The 18,536-nt window shown below is 42.0% G+C and overlaps 1 protein-coding gene across 3 annotated transcripts in view; it reads left to right on the forward strand.

Moving 5' to 3' along the window:
* Nucleotides 1-4,418: 4,418 nt before the first annotated feature.
* Sptbn1 (spectrin beta, non-erythrocytic 1) overlaps nucleotides 4,419-18,536 on the forward strand; it is a 174,544-nt gene continuing 160,426 nt past the window's right edge. Inside the window, exon 1 of one of the 3 annotated variants that reach the window (XM_028891552.2) lies at nucleotides 4,419-4,634. The gene's annotated coding sequence lies outside the window, so the exon portion shown is untranslated. Of the gene's footprint in view, nucleotides 4,635-4,959; nucleotides 5,048-18,536 lie in introns of those variants that run through there. The other 2 variants (XM_037208906.1, XM_028891551.2) reach the window with 2 other exon arrangements.

An 18,536-nucleotide genomic window follows, 5' to 3' on the forward strand; every position in this document is an offset into this window, starting at 1 on the left:
TGGTTCAGGCTCTTAGCAATCCTCCTGCCTCAACCTTCTGAGTACTGGGATTACAAGTGTGCACCACCACACTTGGGTGAAAGTGAACATTCAGCAGTATTTCATTTAATAAGTAGGCTTCAAAATCACCATCTTTATTTAGTTCAAAAATATTTTCATCACTCCAAAATAAAACCAATACCATATCCATTCTGCAGTATTTTTCCATTTTTTTCTCTCTGATTTTTTTTTTTTTTACTACCCATAGCCACCAATCTGCTTTCCATCTCCATGGATTTACCTATTTTGAATATTTCACATAAATGTAATAATATAACATGGGACCTCTTTATCTGGATTCTTTCACTTAGTGTTTTCAAGGTTCATTCACAGCATAGCATATATCATCAGTACTCTTCCTTTATTATGGTTGAATAGTATTTCATAGTATATATAACACATTTTGTTTAGTCATTCCCTGATGGACATTTGGGTTGTTTCTAACTTTTAGCTATCATGAATAATATCACTTATTCATCATGTTAGGTTCAACTATTTCCTTAAATAGCTGCTTTTAATTATTTTGAGATTGCTGTCATATAGTAAGTGCACACTTAACTTTTTGAGAGACTGCTGTACTTTTTCACAGTGGCTGCATAATTTTTTTATTTCTACCAGCAATGAATGAAGCACCCATCTTCACACTTTCTCACTAATATTTATTTCTCTTTGTTGTTTTAATTATAACTATCCTAATGGGTATGAGGCAGTTTCTTATTCTGTTTTTAATTTTTACTTCCCTAATAGCTGGTGAAGTTGAGCATATTTTTAGGAGCTTGTTGAATACTTATGTATCATGGGTGAACAATATATTCAGGTACTTTCCCCATTTTGAGTTGGGATTTTGTTATTTAAGAGTTCTAAGTTTTGGATATTACACTCTTGGTAAAGCCTTACTAGTTGCTATTTATGATTACCATTAATCACATTCAATTCAAGTAAAAGCAGAAATCTTTAATAGGAAACATGAGACTCTTCTGATTGGTTTATAAACTTCCTTTATATTTATATTACCATATAATCAGGTTTCTTACTCATTATAATGGAAAATTCAGGAAAGAGTGATTTAACTGCCCACTGCTCTCTTTTAGAACAGATTATACTCTTCTGGGTATATATTTAATAAATTACTTTTATATCTGCAATTGTACATTTAGTGTCAAAAAGTATTCATTCATGATGGTGGTTTGAACATATGTCTTTAGGATTTTTTTTTCTATATAAAATCAAAAATTTTGAGACAGGGTCTCATGTAGCTTAGGTTGGCCTCAAACTTGGTAAGTAGTTGTACTCCTGACCCTCCTGTCTCCAAGTCCTGCATGCTGGGAGCACAGGCTTGTGCTACCACCCTTGACTCTTCGTAACTATTTGATGTTGAGGAAACTTCCCTTGCTTCATAGGAGTTAAAAAGAGGGCAGTTTAAGAATAAATAAAAATTAAGAAAATGTATTCAGGTTTTAAAAAATCTGTTCTATTTTGAAGGTTAAGGCTATGATCAGTATGAAAAAAGATAGGTTCTACTTGGGTTAATATAACAAGGGAATAATTAGAGTATCAATTTTTTCTAAACTAAATGGTTGTAGTAGACAATGTTCTTGTTTACACAGATGTGGTTTCAGGGGTAGTGACATGACTTACTTTGGCATATGAAACGGGGAGTAAGAGACTGAATGTCATTTGTTAGTTGCTGGCACCTAACCTCTATCACAGGCTTCCCTTACGGTGAAGTGGAAGCACTCATTGACATGGAGACGCCCTAACATTAAAGTGTCCTGGGGTGCTGAGCTGGTACTTGGAAGACAGCAGCCCAGAAAGCCTCTTTCAACCAGTGCTGACTTTACAAAGCAATGAATGGACCTTTGTTGATTTAGGGACCTGTATGTTAAGATTTGGAAGTTTTGTATTATTGCTTCATAACACAGTCTACAGTTACTAATACATGTTAACGACATTCCCCTCCATATTTTAAATGGAAAGTTAAAATGACCATTTATATCTGCAAAACTTTTGTGATTTTTGAGTGCCTCTCATTCCTGCTGGAGACCAAGCCTAGGTACAGAGCTAAGTCACCAAACTCTTTACAAAACTTTCATGATAAAATATTTCTAATAGGCATCGTGCCTCATGCCAGCAAGTCCAGCACTGAAAAGGCTAACGTGGGTGTATTGCTGTGAGTTTGAGACCAGCCTTGGCAATAAAGTAAAATCCTGTCTCATGAGGCAAAAACAAACCAAAGCCCACATTGTTTCTCTGGAAGACACAGCCATATATAATCACAGGGTGTTTTTTTTTTTTTTAATGGAAAGTAGTATGTTATAGATATGATAAATTCTAGGTTCCTTTTCATCAACCTTAATTCTAGAGTAAAGATAAAAACTTTTACAAAACTGATTCTGAGATATTTGAGGATATTTTGAGTTGTCACCACCACTAACTGAAGTTTTAAATATTTCTTTTTCTAAATATTTGCCTTTTGCAGAGATATCGTCTCAAATAACATCTCCAGGTTTAGAACTGGTCTCTCCTGGGTGATTTTTATTTTCCATCAACAGACAAGAGTTTGGAACGGTGAGGCAAGTGTTTATAGTGAGAGTCTGAATCCATGCCTTTCACATTTTTTTTTGTACTAATTATTACTGGTTGTGGGGGTGGAATGGGAAGAGGAGATGAGTCATCCATCAAGAGAAGATGTATTTAAGTTCCTGTTATCTGTGATTCAGGGAGCACTCAGGTGTTACCATTTCACAATCCCGTTGGAAGAACTTAAAGTGAGGCATTTCCCAGTATTGATGTGGTTTTCTTTGGTGATCTATTAACAGTGTGGGTGGTGATGCCAGCACCCACCAATAGACCTGTGAAAGGAAACAACCTCCATTTCTAGTGGATTTCCTTCATTACTCAATAAGGGTAGCAGCTTCCATGGGGATGCTGTTTGACTCAGTTCAACAAATACTTTTTAGTACCTCTTCAGTGAACAAATAATTCAAAAGAACAAATAGACAAAGAATACTACCCTTGAAGGAACTGACCTGGCTGTTACCAACCTTCTGAGGAAAATTACTTGCCTTCCTCAACTTTTTGTATAGAAATCAAAAGCAAACATTGGTACGAAATCCAAACTGATAGTAAGGCCCCGAAATGAACAGTCATTCGGTGTGCTGTAACAATTGAATTTTGTTCTATTTTAACACTAAAATAAGCAGCCACCAGCCCGGGTTGCTTTTAAGCTGGTGAGCAGATCTTTAGGGAACACTGCTTTGGGCTTTTTAAGCCAAGGGCCAATTTCCCTTGAAGAGTCCACAGTGCTGTGTTGGGCATCTTACAGAACCCGGAGGAAGCCAGTTTCTCCAGACCCTGTTCTCCAAAGAGCACTTCTATTCGTAGTCATGATGATTCACCATCCCTTTCTCCCTGAGAGCAGTTATAGGATTTCTGCACAGCCTGGGAGATGACAGGGTGGCCAGTGGGCCGGTTTGTGAGGGCCAATTGACACAAATTCAAGAAAACGTCCAGTGTCATAAAATGGAAGCGGGAGAACTCCAATCTTCATGCCATCTCAGGGTCCTCCACAGCAGCTGGGAGACCTCACTCCCAAAGATCCAGGACAGAGCACCTGGCCTCAGGTTAAAGTTGAGCCTGTGCTTGGCCATGAGGCAGGAGTTGGATAAACCACTTGTAGGCTATTGCCAGCTACACTGGTGGGGAAAGGTGAAAAAGCATTCGCCATGGAGGAATACATTAACCGCTTGAAGAAATACGCGTCACTGGCCCCAATGCCCAAAGCTTCCCTCCAAGAGGTCACCATAACCCTTCTCCAAGCTGGACATTGTCACTGAGCTCAAACCAATCAAATGATGCACCCAAACCTCCCAGTGCAACTCCTTCTCCATTGCGTTCTAAAGGTGAACATCGCGGGCGAGAAGAGGCTGCCCAAGTAACCGAGAAAATTAGCCTGTCTTTTTCCATGGCGATAATCGAATTAGCTTCAAATTAAACGTGTAATTGGCCTTCGCCGGATGCAGGGACAAAAGCCCCCATTGTCCTATGGCTCCCGAGGTAGCTGCTACAGCCGTACCCACCCCGCCCAGGCCAGACCCTGTCGCAGGGAGCGCGGCCCGGGGCCGGGGAAGCTCGGGGGAGCGTGCACGCGCTCGCCGTTCCACGCATCATCCGAGCCCGCGCCGGGTGGGCAGCTGCCTGGTTGCAGGGTTGCGCGCAGGGCGGAGGGCGCGCGACAGGGAGGAGCCGCTGAAGCTCGGGAGGTGCTGGAGGCGTGTGCGCGCTCCCGACGCTGAGCCTTGCCGCGCCCGCCCCGCGCTCTCTCTCCTCCCTCCTCCCCGCCCCGCGCCCGCCCAGCCCCCGGAATCAGTGCAGCTGTCGCCGTTCAGGCTGCGGATTCCTCCAGTCCCTCCCCCGGCCGCCTCTCCTCTCGGAGCGAGCGCGCAGCCCCGCGCAGCAGCGCCCACTGGTCCCGTCCTGTGAGCCCCGGCCCCAGCCGCAGCCAGCCCCGCGGAGTCGTCTCCCCGGCCCACCCGCCCGGCCGTCGAGGAGCGGGAGGAGGACGGGACCCCGGCGCCCCCACCCCACCCCCGGAGGTAGGTCGGGGCCCGAGGCAGGAGGATGCCAGCTCACCCGAGGCTGTCTGCGGGGGGAGGGGCGGAGGAGGGCGCGGGCCGGGGCGCGTGACGCTGCTGCTGCCCTGCGCCCCGGAGGCCGTGGGGGCGGGGAGGCGGCCCTCGGGGCGCGGCGGACTCCGCAGTGAGGACGCCTGCCACCCGCTCCGTGGGCCCTGTCACGGGGGTGGGTGCCGAGTGTGGGGTCTCCCAGGGGCTCTTCTAGGCTCCGTGCGTAACGGCGCGGGCTGCGGCCAGAGTGGTACGGGCTGCGCCGCTGCAGCCCAGCACGCCCCGCCGCCCCCGCCGCGCCCAGTCCCGCGCCCGCGCAGGGCTGGGGGAGCCGCCCTGGGGCGCCGCGCCCGCCTTGCCTCCTGCCATCCAGTCTTCAACAGGTTAGTGAGGGCGCGGGGACCCTCGGGCCCTGCTTGGGGTAGGTGGCCTGGAAGCCTCTGGTCACCGGCTCAAGGCAGCCGCTCCCGGAGCCTTCTTTGTTTTTGTGACAGGAGAGATGCCAGGTGCTGCCGTCGAATGGGGGGAGGCTGTACGGAACGCGTTGCCCGTTATTTTTGCAGTCAAGCCAGAGCAGATAGTGAGGAGAGGGACGTGTGGGAGTGCTTCAGCAGAAGAGAAAATGGATTCTGTGCGGGCTCTTTGGGCGGGGATGTGCGTTTTTGGCAAGATGGATGGCTTACGGTGCCCTCTCCGTGATGCAGCACAATGCAGCAGTATCGCAGCCTCCGGGCTTCTCGCCGGCGGGGCTTGGCACAGCCATCCGGCGCCTGCGGCCCCCGCCCGGCCCCACCCAGGCCCAGAGCAGCCCTTTGCCTGCGCCCAGAACTGCTTCTACCTTGTCATGCTGCTGTGGCGAGATGTGGCATTGGGAGGAGCAGGTCACCTAGGGTGTGAGGGGGGCAGCCTTCGGTTTGGGGGCGACTCTTCCTGCCCCGCCTGTTGGCAGTGGGGGACAAGGCGCGCCCTGCAGCACTGATGCAGGCCAAAGCAGCTGTCCTGCGGATGCGGGAGGGCGGGAGTCTGATGCTAACCAGGGACCAGCACTGGAGGGAGGGGCCGCAGAAGGACACGGCCCAGCGGTGTGCCGAGGCTGTGGTGCATTCGGTGTGGATTCCCAGCTTTTCTGTGCATCGCTCATAAACCGTAGCCACAACCCAGACAGACATTGAGTGCATCATTTATGAAAAGTTGGTGATTATTAATTAGACCGTCATAGTCATGACGTTATAGTTCCTTGTCTATCTTTGGTCATTTCTGAGAAAATGGATTTTTCCCCTAGGAAACCATCTTTGAAGTGAAATGATTTTTCATTTCAAATCATACGCTTCTAGAAACATGCATTAAAATATAGCATTCCATTGGTTGTTCTAAAAGAAAATTTTGTGATTCTTTTAGCCTGTTTTTTAATCTGCTTTTTCTGCACAAGTGCAATTATTTATTTGGATTCTCTATTAAGGATTTGTTGATAAATGTCATGATTGGTAGCAAATTGATTGACTTCAGAACCAGACTTGTAGGTTCAGGTAGTCAAATCAACCCTCCAGGCATGACTTACGGGGTTATGACGGTTACTAGCTTCACTTACGGTTGTTTATATGTATTTTATGTACCTATTTTCATAGATGTTGCTGAGGACAGGGGTTGAAGCCTCTGTTGTTGGTATTTGGTTCCCAGTATCGTTTAAGTCTCCACTGGTACACAGGAAATGTCCCTTTCTGTATTTCATTTATGAAGCATGAGGTGGCAAGTGAGATAAATTTCAAATGTCACCCCAGGCTGTCCAAAAATGTAATTGTGAAAGGCAGACTTCAGTATGATGACTGGAAGACAAGGTCAGCCTTTCAGAGCCAAGGGTGGACCTGCTTTTTTGTTTTGTTTTGTTTTTAATCTCTGATGAATCTGTTAGTGTGGAGTAGAACTGCCTGAAATGTGTGTGTGTGTGGGTGGGGTGTGTGTGTATGTGATGTGTGTGTAGGGTTGTGTGTTTAGTGTGTTTGTGGAGTATGTGTGGTGTGTGTAATATATTATTTGGAACCTCTAATACTCAAGGGCTGTTCAGAGATGGGACTTTGGATCTGAGCTTCACGGCTGTGCTGGCTGTCTAAAACCATGTTGCATAAAAATTTTTGAGTATAGTGTGCATGGATTATGCGGACATTTTGGATTTACTACGTTGTAAAAATACCGTGTTGATGTCGCAGGAGGTTTAGCTGTCCTGACTTCACACCAGCTGCAGACTCGTTGGTTTAAGCACTTTGTGACTGTCATCTCTGCAGTAATGAGAAGTCCTGGGCGGGGAAAGCACTGTCCTGGTCATCTGTCACTGGTGAGAAGCAAGGAGGGAGATCATCCTGAGCAGAACCCTGACACCTCTTTGGTGTCATTTGGTCCTTTTGTCTCGTTATGAAGTGTGGCGTTCCATGTGGAGACACGATTTTGAGATAGAAGGACTTCACTGCAAAACAGATTTAGCTAAACGCAAGGGGCGATAACCGGATGTGTTTTTTAAAACAAAATTCTGAGCTTTTCATGTTAAGATCCTATTTTGTACTTAGTTGTTTTTGAGACGAGATCCACTGATCTAAAACTCAGGGGCTTAAGTGATCCTCCTGCTGCCTGGCTAAAGAGTGTATTTTTAGCGATCACCTTACAGTCCAAGTTGTTGTTAGTATTTTAGTTAACTTTCTGACTTTTGTGCTCAGCAGTGATACTCCTTTAATTAGATTGAGCACTCACCAGCAGCTGTCTTTTAAGAGGCCTTTTCTACTATTCTGTAGATTTCCTCGTGTAGTCCTGGGTCCTTCTGCAGGTTATAGGCATGCAGACTAACCTTCCATGAGGAAGGAGCCAGGGTCTCAGCTAAAAAAAGCTACCACTGTAGCTCCGAGGATTCCTTTTGTAAGCTTTCAGACTATGCATTTTAACCTTTTCTTCAAAAGACCAAGTTTAATTCTCTGATTTTTTTGGTAGTCATTATATTGTATTCAAGATTATATAGTTTAAGAATAACATTTTTTGTAACTAATGAGTAAAACTTATTCCAGTTGGATAGACATATATTTTCTATTTTAAAACATAATCTCTGGGGACTGAGTCATGGCTCCATGGTTAAGAGTATCCACTGCTCTAATAAAGGACCATTTGAGTTTGGTTCCAGCACCCATGTTAGGCTACCCACAACTGCCTGAAACTCCAGTTCCAGGGAATCTGACTTCACAGGCGCGCACGCACGTACCCACACACACAACACACACACACACACACACACACACACACACACACACACACACACACACATACAATCAAAGTAAATCTTTTAAAAAATCATCTTTGGAAACAGCATTTTGATATCATTCATTCATGGACCACCATTAATAGAATCCCTCAGTAGCTTGTTAGGATTGCACCCTATGGAGTCCACTCCAGAACTTTCCAGTCAATCTCTGCATTTTAATAAAATATACAGGATGTTTGAACATTCAGCTAAGGAACTCTGTCCTGCTCTTTCAGAATGTCAAAAGCTTCCTGTGGGTGAAGGCACAAACCTGAAAACCTGAGTCCTGTTTCTAAACCCATGAAGTGTTGGGAGGAGAGAAGACCCACAGAGTTGCCCACCTGTGCATTGTGACATGCCCCTCCCCGTCATACACACATATAGACACGAGGAGCAATAAATCTGTAAAATTTCAAAGCTTCCTGTATGCTTCCTTTTCATGCTGAAGTATGTCTGGGCATGTGTATACACACATGTTTCTTGTCACTAGATGGAGAAATCTGGATAGTCCTGTTTATTATTGGTTATCTAGGTTAGTCAGTGTTTTGTGCTTCTTCCTAAAATACCTCTGAAGTTTAAAATCAGTACTAGCTGAAGAGGACTTTGAGACAGTGGACCTGGATTCTGGAGAGCTCAGACCCCCTGCATTCTTGGCATTTAGTCCTGCCTGGCTCTATTCTTTCCTTAGAACTGTTTTTCCCAAATTAGTATTGACTACTGAGTAGTGGATGAGAACTATGAACCTTATGCTACCTTGTGAGTGCTTCCACCTTTGTGTCCATTTTGTGCTTATCATTTCTATGTCTATGGATTAGCCTTCTCTTGAAAGTCTTGTTTGTATATTTTAACTTTAAATAAGCAAAGTTATATTTTATATATCTTCTGACTTGCCTTTTAAGTTAATATCTAGTCCTAAAATTCATAAATTTTGCTTCTATACGTCACTCTTTTGCAGTGCTGGTGGTAGGTATTCTATACAACCACAGCTTATTCATCAGTCTACTATAAGTGGATATTTGGATTGATGCTAGGTTTTTGTTTTTTTTACTGCTATAAAAGGGCAGATGTGAGTGGCTTGAGTACCTGTCTCTTAGTATACATACACATACACACCATGTCTGCCCAAGAAATGAATGTTACGTCATCGTCAGCCTTAACAGATGGTGCCAAGTTGTAGCAGTTGGACTACTGCTCTAGGTTTGTAAACATTGCGTTTACTCTGGAACCTCATCATTAGTTCACGTCCTAGCTTTAAAAATCTTAACCCAGTTGATATTTGTGAAAAAATTATTTTATTTGCAATTTTTTTGATTACTGAGATGGAGTATTTCTGTTATTGACCATTTGGACTCTGTGTTCTCTGAAATGTTCAGTCTTTAGCTCACATTTCTTTAAAATGTTTCTTTGTTGATTTGTAGGGCTTCTGAAGGTACCTTGCCCACTCTTCCCTTGTAGATGAAACATTACAAATATTACTTGCTAATTTCTGTTTTGGGAGAAAATCTAATCATTTCTTTTCATAAATTTGTAATTTAATGAAGTCAGAATCCACATTATTGAGGATGACTTTGTTGCTACAGAAATTTTTCCTAACCTTGGAAAAAGCCAAAAGGTCTGAGCCCAGATCCTAATGTTCTTGTTCATTAGCTATGTGGCTATGGCAAGGTGTGGCTGCACCTCGCCTTGGCCCACTTACTTTCTTCATCCGAAAAAACAAATACTACTACGTCCTCATCTAGTCACTGAGACAGCAGTACAGTGCTGGCACATAGTAGGCGTTCGGTTCATTTGAATTTCCTCTTGGGAACGCCTAATCTGTATGAGCTACTTTTTGATAATGCTTGGCAAAAAAAAAAAAAAAAAAAAAAATTACATCAGAAGAGCTCTTAAATTACTTACTCTAACTTCTGTTTTTTGTAGAAGACTGTGTCACCAGTGGATTTTATGTATTAACACACGCTGTAGTGACCACTTGCTGGAAACAAGCCTTTAATCAGTTTAGGTTCTAATATGTGAAAGTAGCACATTTCTTCATAAACTGTTCTTTTTACCCAGTAAGCACTTATACTATTAATGTTCTCCATTTGCAGCTACTCTGAGATTACTTTGCATTATTAGTTGGATTTGGTAAATAGTTCTTGAATACATTGTTTTGCCAGGATTTGAAAGTATGATGGTAGTATTACATGACTTAAATTTGAAAAAAAATTGTTTATTTATTGTGTGTGAGTGTGTCTGTGTGTGTGTGAGCACACACTATGGTGTGCATGCAGAGATCAGAGGACAACTTGTAAGAGTCAGTTCTGTCCTCTACCATGTGGGCTCTAGGGACCAAAGTCAGATTGTCATGGTTAGAGGTAAGTGCCTTTACCTGCTGAGCCATCTCAAAGGTCTGCATGGCTTAAATTTGAATAAAAGTTACTTTCTAAATCCTAGAACTATACATAAATTCTAGTTATGTGCACATATATAATGTGTATATATGTGTGTATATATATGTGTGTGTCTATACATCAGTATAGACACACATATACTTTATGTGTATATATGTATATATATACATATAAAGAATATACTTTATATGTTGTACTCAGAAGATAAAAGACCTTTTATTGAACACATGGGTGACTTGGACAAGCTGCTCATCTTTTGTTTAAATTTTTTCTACCAGAATTTAGGGGAAAGTAGTATCAGTAATGAAAGGATGAAGTATACTAATTTTAAAGTGATTTCCCCATTTCTCAATTAAATACTCCTTTTTTTAGACCTTGTCACTTCTTTAGAGTGTGGGAAAAGATGTAGGAACTGAGCCTGACAAAAACAGTGTCGAGGAGGCCATGTGTCTGTAATGGCTATGGTCTTTGGCTTTGCAAAAAATTTGTCTCCCTGCCCTCTTAGGTGGCTCTTAAAAACACAGTTTTTCTAGTGTGTTTGTTTTCAGACCATGTCTGAATATTCAGGTGCCACATGTTTTTCTGACATGTTCTTTACCAGCTTGACAGTCTTGAGGGAGGGCATGTTTCCTGTCCCTTGTCCTGTTTGATTAAAGGGAAGGGAAAACCTACATTGTTCATTAAAGTAAACTTATTTTGGTCTGTGATACTCGGTCATTTTCCATTGTATTTTTTAACCTGGAGTATATGAAAGCTTTTCTGAGGATTATTAATAGTATTAAAATACTTCTTTTCTTACCACTTTTTAAGTACCCCAAATATTTGATACTGTCTGCTAGTGTACATGATGTATTGGGTTTCTCCCCAGTGGTTTGTAAAGAATATATGCTTTCAGAAATGCATAAATTAATATGTCATGTAACAAATACAAAATAGACAGCTGGTAGATAACTTAGTTGGTAAAGTGCTTGACACGAGCCTGAAGTCCTAAGTTCCACCCTCCAAACCCATATGATAAAGCTTGTAATTCCATGGCTGAGCAAGAAGGGAAAGGTGGATTCTCGGTGCTTGCTGGCCAGGCAGCCTGCCCTAATTGGCCAATTAGACTTTGTTTCAAAAAGTAATGTGGGTAGAGAGATGGCTCATCAGCTAAGAACACAGGCTGTTCTTGCAGAGAACCCAGGTTCAGTTCCCAGCACCCACGTGATAGCTTATAACTTTCTTTTTTTTTTTTTTTTTTTTTTTTTTTGGTTTTTCGAGACAGGGTTTCTCTGTGTAGCTTTGCGCCTTTCCTGGAACTCGCTTTGGAGACCAGGCTGGCCTCGAACTCACAGAGATCCGCCTGCCTCTGCCTCCCGAGTGCTGGGATTAAAGGCGTGCGCCACCACCGCCCGGCGCTTATAACTTTCTATAACTCCGGTTCCAGGGGACCCAGCTCCCTCTTCTAGCCTCTGAGGACACTGGACACACACATGGTGCACATACATACATGCAGGAAAAGCACTTATATACATAAAATACTATAAAATACAATAAAAAGGTGGATGGCTCCTGAGGAACACACCTAGGGTGACTTCTAGGGTGTCTGTGTGTGTTGTATATTTATATGTGTATGTATAGGGGTTTTGTTGTTTGTTTGTTTGTTTGATTTAGAGACATGGTCTTGCTGGGTAGCTTGCTGTCCTAGAATTCCCTAAGTAGCTCAGGTTGGCCTTGAACTTGGAGTAATCCAGTTGTCACAGTCTCCCAAATGCTGGGATTTTAGGCATGAGCCACCATGCCTGGCTCAAAAATATTTTTTAAATCATTTTATTACCAAAATAGTAGGTGAATGCTCTAGGTCATGTAGAAAGTAAAGATGACTGAGTATTCTACAACCAGAAGCAGGCACTTAACATTTTGGTATTTATTCCCCCCACCCCACCCCACCCCTCATAGCTCACCAACACAGAGGACCAGTCATCAGATCTCAAGCTAAGTCACAGAGGCTTGGCAGTCCGTAATCACATGACGCTCACCACTCTTCTGTCTACACACAGCATGGCAACACATGAATGGTGATTACTTACTGTAGTCAAAACCACTACATGAATACTGTCTGGTGCTGTGTTCTATTTTAAGAACAGTTAAAAGTGGTAAAGAAACAGAATATAAAATGTATTCATGATAGATACTTCTCTCCAGTGGAAAAATACCAGAAATGAAGTTCTCATTAGGTAATATGTGCTTTCTGTTTTGTTTTGAAAGGAATTCCCATTAGAGTTGGTCAGTTCCCTTGGAAGTATCTCTAGATGGGTTGGACAACCAACATCTGATTTTACTTTTTGTCTTCAGATTTTAGAGTCATTGAAACAGCTATGCCACAATGTGTTGCCAATGGAATGGATGTGGTTATTACAGTCTGGGTTTTTTTGTAATACATTTTACTGACTTTAGCTTGGTTGTAGCTGTTGAAAGCATATATTAGAGCTTGGTTTTCTTAGGGTCTTTGAATTACTTGGATTCTGAAGAAAGCTTTAGATCTAGGTTCTGTTTTAATAAAAAGCAATAGACATGCTTGATAGGTAAGGCAGTTCTGTGATCCCTAGAACATCAGAGAGATGGCAGGGAATTTTGCTGCCTTGGTCTTGTGGCTGACCCTTTTCTGACACATGAACCAGGGAAATAATTGATCAAGGGAAAGAATGCATAAATACCTTTTAATTGGAAAACAAAGCCCTTTCCAGCGATTTCTGTTGGCACTTTGGACTTGTTGTTCTACATATCTGAGATGGTGGGACTCCTGGAAAATGGCAAATGATAATGTTCTTCCTGATTTAAACAGGAAGTGTCTAAAGGGCAGTGACAGCTCCTCTCCCAGGTTGATGGGGAAGTCTGAACTTGACTGGAATGGAGCTGGGCAGCACTAGGTGGGCTCCTTTACACAAATGGGATTCAGAAACTCCCAACCTGGTGAGAATCTTTTCTTAGCAGGTGACAGAAACCCATCAAGGGAAATGCTTGATGTTCTGCTGAAACTGGGTAGAGACCTCAGCTGGACCTCTAGGCAGCCGCAAATGTTGGGTCTTGACACTAGAGTGGCAGCCAGCCCAGACATTGCCAAAAGGTTCCAGTGGCCCAGGCTAGAGGAGAACAGAGAGCTGGAATGTGGTCTTGGCTGGACTTCTGAGTGCCTGAGAGCACCTGCCATTATTTTGGAGGCCAGTGGTATCCAGAGGTATCAATCAGGTGGCATCTCTAAGAGGGATCTGGTCCTTCTCACAGTGCTTGATAATTCTGCTGTCAACTGCCCCAAGATTCCCAACTTATCTCTGATTGGAGCTGAGAAAAAGGCCTCAAAGCAGAGACATTTAGGTGTCATTTGGGAAATAAAGACCCCAGCACATAAAATCTACCAGTACGTGGTTAACCATTCTGGTTTGTTTCTGAAGAGAACTTTAAACAGATTTTTGGGTGGTTGTTTTAAATGTAGGGTTTTTGTGGTTGATTTGTTTGCTTGTTTTAAAATCAAAACCCATTGCTAAAGGAATTCTTGAGTTTCCCTGATAATCAGATGGTTCTCACTCTCTGTTTTATTTTGCTTTTGAAGTATTTGTTCCTGACACCATGAACACCAGTGTTCAGAGGAATTCTAAAAAAAAAAAATCTTTCTTGAAGGGGAAAATTTTAGTGAGAGGTCAGGCCAATTTGTCATCTTATTTTAAAGAAAAGTTGTTTTGTATATCAGTTGGATTTTTATATGTATTTTTCTTGTGTTTTATTAGTGTTTGCATGTGTGTACTTATTAATTGTAGTATATATTGTTGCTGGGTTGCCCTCTTGTAAAAGAAAACTTGTTCACATGGAATTGTGACTTGCATGGGTCATACTTCAGAATTGCTCCTCAATATTTTCTATTTTTAAAACAACTAGACATTTAATGTAAAGCATGTATCAGTAGCTGGCTTGATGCTGGAATGTTGGGCAGCTGTGCAGAGCAAAAGCCTCAAATGTGCCCATTAGATATGTTTTTTTTTTTTTTGACAGAATGGAATGTAACAGCATGTGGTTAACCATTCCAGCTTGTTTTTGAAGAGGGTTTTATTTTTTTTCCAAATATTAACAATTAGAGAACAACACTTGACTTTTACAAGATGTATTGCTTAGTTCAATTTTTCTTTTCCTGGTAGTAATGGAGTACATTAAAAACTAGAATTGTCCTTTAAAATATACCCAGTCAATAGAGTGCTTTAAAAGTGCAGGCAGTAACCACCTGCCTAGGACTTGGAGTCCACAGTCCAGTGTCCTTCTTTTGGATTTGGTCATTATTTTCCCTTTTTGCTCCTCCTTATAGTTAAGTATTTAGCCTTTCTTTGAGCAATAATACAGTCTTTCTTCTAACATTGTGCAACATTCTGAAATTTTTTGGGGGACCAGTGTAAGTAGTAACTTTTGGACTAGGCTGCACCCACACAGATGGCAGTCTGAATTTTTTTTTCCTAGGAAGGCATTGTTCAGAGTGACTTGATGGGAATAAATAGCAGGTTTATGTGAAATGTAGCGTCGTGTTACTTGATGTGTCTTTGGAGATAAATGGCATGTGATTCCAGCAGGGCTGGGTGGAAACATTGGCATGTGTTGGAGAACTGCCAAAAGATTGGGAGCAAGCTATGTGACAGGCCTGCCTTAAAATAGCTGTAGGTTAACGGACCAGCTTGAAAGTTGTCATTGTACTTGAGCAAAATTGTTCATTTACCAAAAAGTGGGGATGATTGCTTTTCTCTTTATTTTAGTGCCTTTTTAGATTTTGGTGGTCTTTAAAAGTAAATGTGGGCAAGCAATGATTCTAGTATTTTTTATGTCAGTTCCTCTTTAAATGTTCATCAACACTGAGCCTTTCTCTCAGCAATAAAGCATCACGTCCCTCCCCACTCAGAACAACATTCTGATGTTTGTTTGGGGTTCAATATGAGTTCAGTCTTGAACTAAGCTGCCTCCATGCAAATGGTGGATGCATGGTTTTGCTGGGCCTTTCGGTAATGCCTTTCCACACCTCTCTTATGCTTCCTTCCCACACTTACCACTTACTACAACATATACTAATTTTCTGACTTAAATGAAAGTTGGAGCCCTAGAAGTTTAAAAAAAAAAAGTCTTATATTTTAGATATTTAATAAGGGGCATTGAGTATCACCCTGTGGACTCCGCCTGTTTGTTTTTTATACATATTTATTAATGGTTTGTCTGCAGGACTTGATACTGGCTAGTATTATATTATCCTGATTAGTTTTTTGTTAACTTGACCCAAGCCAGTGTAATTTGAGGAGTGAAAACCTCAATTGAGAAAGTGCAGCCATCAGATTGCCCATAGGCAAGCCTGTGGGGTGTGTTCTGGATTGATGATTGATGTGGGAGAGTGCGGCCCACTGTGTCAGGTGGTCCTGGGATGTATAAGAAAGCACGCTTATATATCATATTAGTTTTGTGACTGTGTTCTTTCAGTTCTTTCCAATAGAAAGTCATGTTTTCAAGCCAAAATAGTGAAGGAAAAAAAAAGTACCTTAGGGAGCTCTCTTTAGGATGGTCCTGTACAGGTGCGAGCCTATTGGTGCTGCGGAGAGAGCTGGGAAAGTCTATAGAGGTGGAAGCTGCCTTTAGGGCTACAAACAGCCAGTTAGTTTGAGGGTTCAGTAGTAAAATGCTTGCTTTTGAAATGCAGTATTTGTATTAATGAGCAGAAGCAGGACAGGGACTTCTCACGAAACAGTGAGTGAGCTCTGAGGGGCTTCAGGTAAACCAAGCTCCTTTTGAATTTTCTTGAAATATGTAAGATGACATTTAACAAATAAATGTAAAGTGTAATAGAAATTTGAATATAGATATAATTTTATAGTTAGAATAGCTGTTTCTCATATTACTTTCTTTATGTTTTTAATGTATTCTATTTTTTTTTTCTGAGACAGGGTTTCTCTGTGTAGCCCTGGCTGTCCTGGAACTCACTCTGTAGTCCAGGCTGGCCTCGAACTCACAGAGATCCACCTGACTCTGCCTCCCGAGTGCTGGGATCAAAGGCATGCGCCACCACCTCCCAACTGTATTCTAAATTTTGCTTCTTTTGTTGCTTTCAACATTTCCACTTATGAAAGTGCCTTGTTCAGAGATTTATTGTTTATAATTATTATACCTTTTGGTCAATAAGTTGAATTTAGATACGCTTTTAGAATGTATAAATATACTTTTTGTAACATGGAAAGTATGGAGACAGCTTCTGTATTTTGTGGGTGAGTGTGTGGTTGTAGTGGTACTAGGGATTGAACCCAGGGCTTTGTGCATTTGAGGCAAGGACTTTTCCACTGGCCCCAAATAGCTTCTTCATATGTTTTGATCCTTCGTTTTTGTTGGATGATGTATTTTCTATGGTACTTTTGGCAGTTAGAAAATGAATTGCACTTACTGATGTCCACTTTTTTGTTGTTTTGTCTTTCCATTTTGATTTGAATGTGTCCTTGGATGATGGGAACTTTGAAGCTCCTCTTTCCATAGGAAAGTACACTGCGTACTTGAGTACACCATTACCTGCCCACTCAGGCCGCTCCTTGGATTGTGCATTTCATCAACCTTACAGGATAGCTTTCATCTTTTTGCTCTGTATTAGCACAAGCTTAAAAGGCAAGGAAAGAATAAGCTGAGTATTAAGATATTCCAGACATTAAAAACATGTGGAATTTGCTTGTGTACATTGGGGGTGGCAGGGAACAGAGGCAGAATGTTAGTGGCCCTTTGTGCAGTGTGACAGCAAATGGGATCGACTGAAATCTGCAGATGGCAGTGGAGTGGACAGGTGAGGGCCACATGGAAGTCAGACCATGGGGAGCTGGAGCAGCGAGTTGGTTTATGAAATGCAAGCCATGTAGACGTTTCTACAGCTGTTGTTGGCCAGCTGAAAATAAATGGAACTTGCTGGGATGATAAGAGTTTGGCTTAGAGTAGTACCTCAGATGTCTATGAAAATGTATATTATAACATGGTTTAAAATGTTAGATAATAGCCCAGGTATCCATATTGGTAAATTGGAGGACAGAATGCTACAGATGCCATACAGTGTGGTAGTTTAGAGTGCTGACTCTGGCCCATGCTGTCCGTGTCTGAATCCCAGCTGCACTGTTTTCTTCATAAGCATGAGCAAGTCATTAACCCTTTTCTGCCTCAATTACTATTCTGGCTAGATATTATGTCAACTTGACACAAGCTAAATTCATCTGAGAGGAAGGAACCTCAATTAACAAAATGCCTCCCTAAGATAAGGCTGTAGGCAAGCCTTAGGGCATTTTTTAAATTAGTGATTTGTGGGAAGAAGGCTCAGTTCACTCTGGGTGGTGGTATCTCTGGGCTGATGGGCTGGTTCTATAAGAAAACAGACTGGGCAAGCCATGAGGAGCAAGCCAGTGAGCAGCATCCTTCCATGGCCTCTGCTTTATAGCTTCTGTCTTTAGGTTACTGCCCTGACTTCCATAGTTGATGAACAAGACTGTGGAAGTGTAGGAAAAATAAGCCTTCATCTTCCCAAGTTACTTTTGATCATGGTGTTTCATCGCAGCAATAGTAATGTTAACTGAACCTTCCTTGTAGGATGACAGAAGCATTATATAGACCAGATAGGATTGTTGTTGGGAATAAAAGGTTAATGTAAGTGGTTAGACTAATACAGATTTTAGAAATGAGAAGTTTTTAATACAAGGGGGAAAGCAAAACAAAGTGATTTAAATGGTAAGATCTGAAATAAATAAGAGAACACACATGATGCTCTGGGTAAGGGGTGAGAGGATCACCTGTGATTTTTGTTTGTCTCTGTTCTTCCCTGTGTTCCAGTGTTCTGTAACAAATATGTACTTTTATAAGTTGAAAAAGTAAAATTTATTTTGAGAAGTGCCTATATCCCTTGCAAACAATTAGAATGCTGATTTTAAGAGGTTTGTATTCCTTCAAAGCTCAGGGCTTTCCATTTGGTGACAGTTAGCTTCCTTTTCAGTCTCCATGCTTTTACATTCTTTCAAAGGTCCTCCGAGTAATGAAACTCAAAACTCTATAAAAATGTTTAATAATTTATGTTTTTCCACTAATATAGACTGTAAGTGTAGAAGAAAGAGTGCAGACATAATCACATGACTTCCATTTCTTTTAGTATTAGGCAAGTTATAAAATTCGGTATAATCTGGGACCCAT

This window comes from Peromyscus leucopus, chromosome 10 (genome assembly GCF_004664715.2).
Source record: "Peromyscus leucopus breed LL Stock chromosome 10, UCI_PerLeu_2.1, whole genome shotgun sequence".
Classification (NCBI taxonomy): Eukaryota; Metazoa; Chordata; class Mammalia; order Rodentia; family Cricetidae; genus Peromyscus; species Peromyscus leucopus.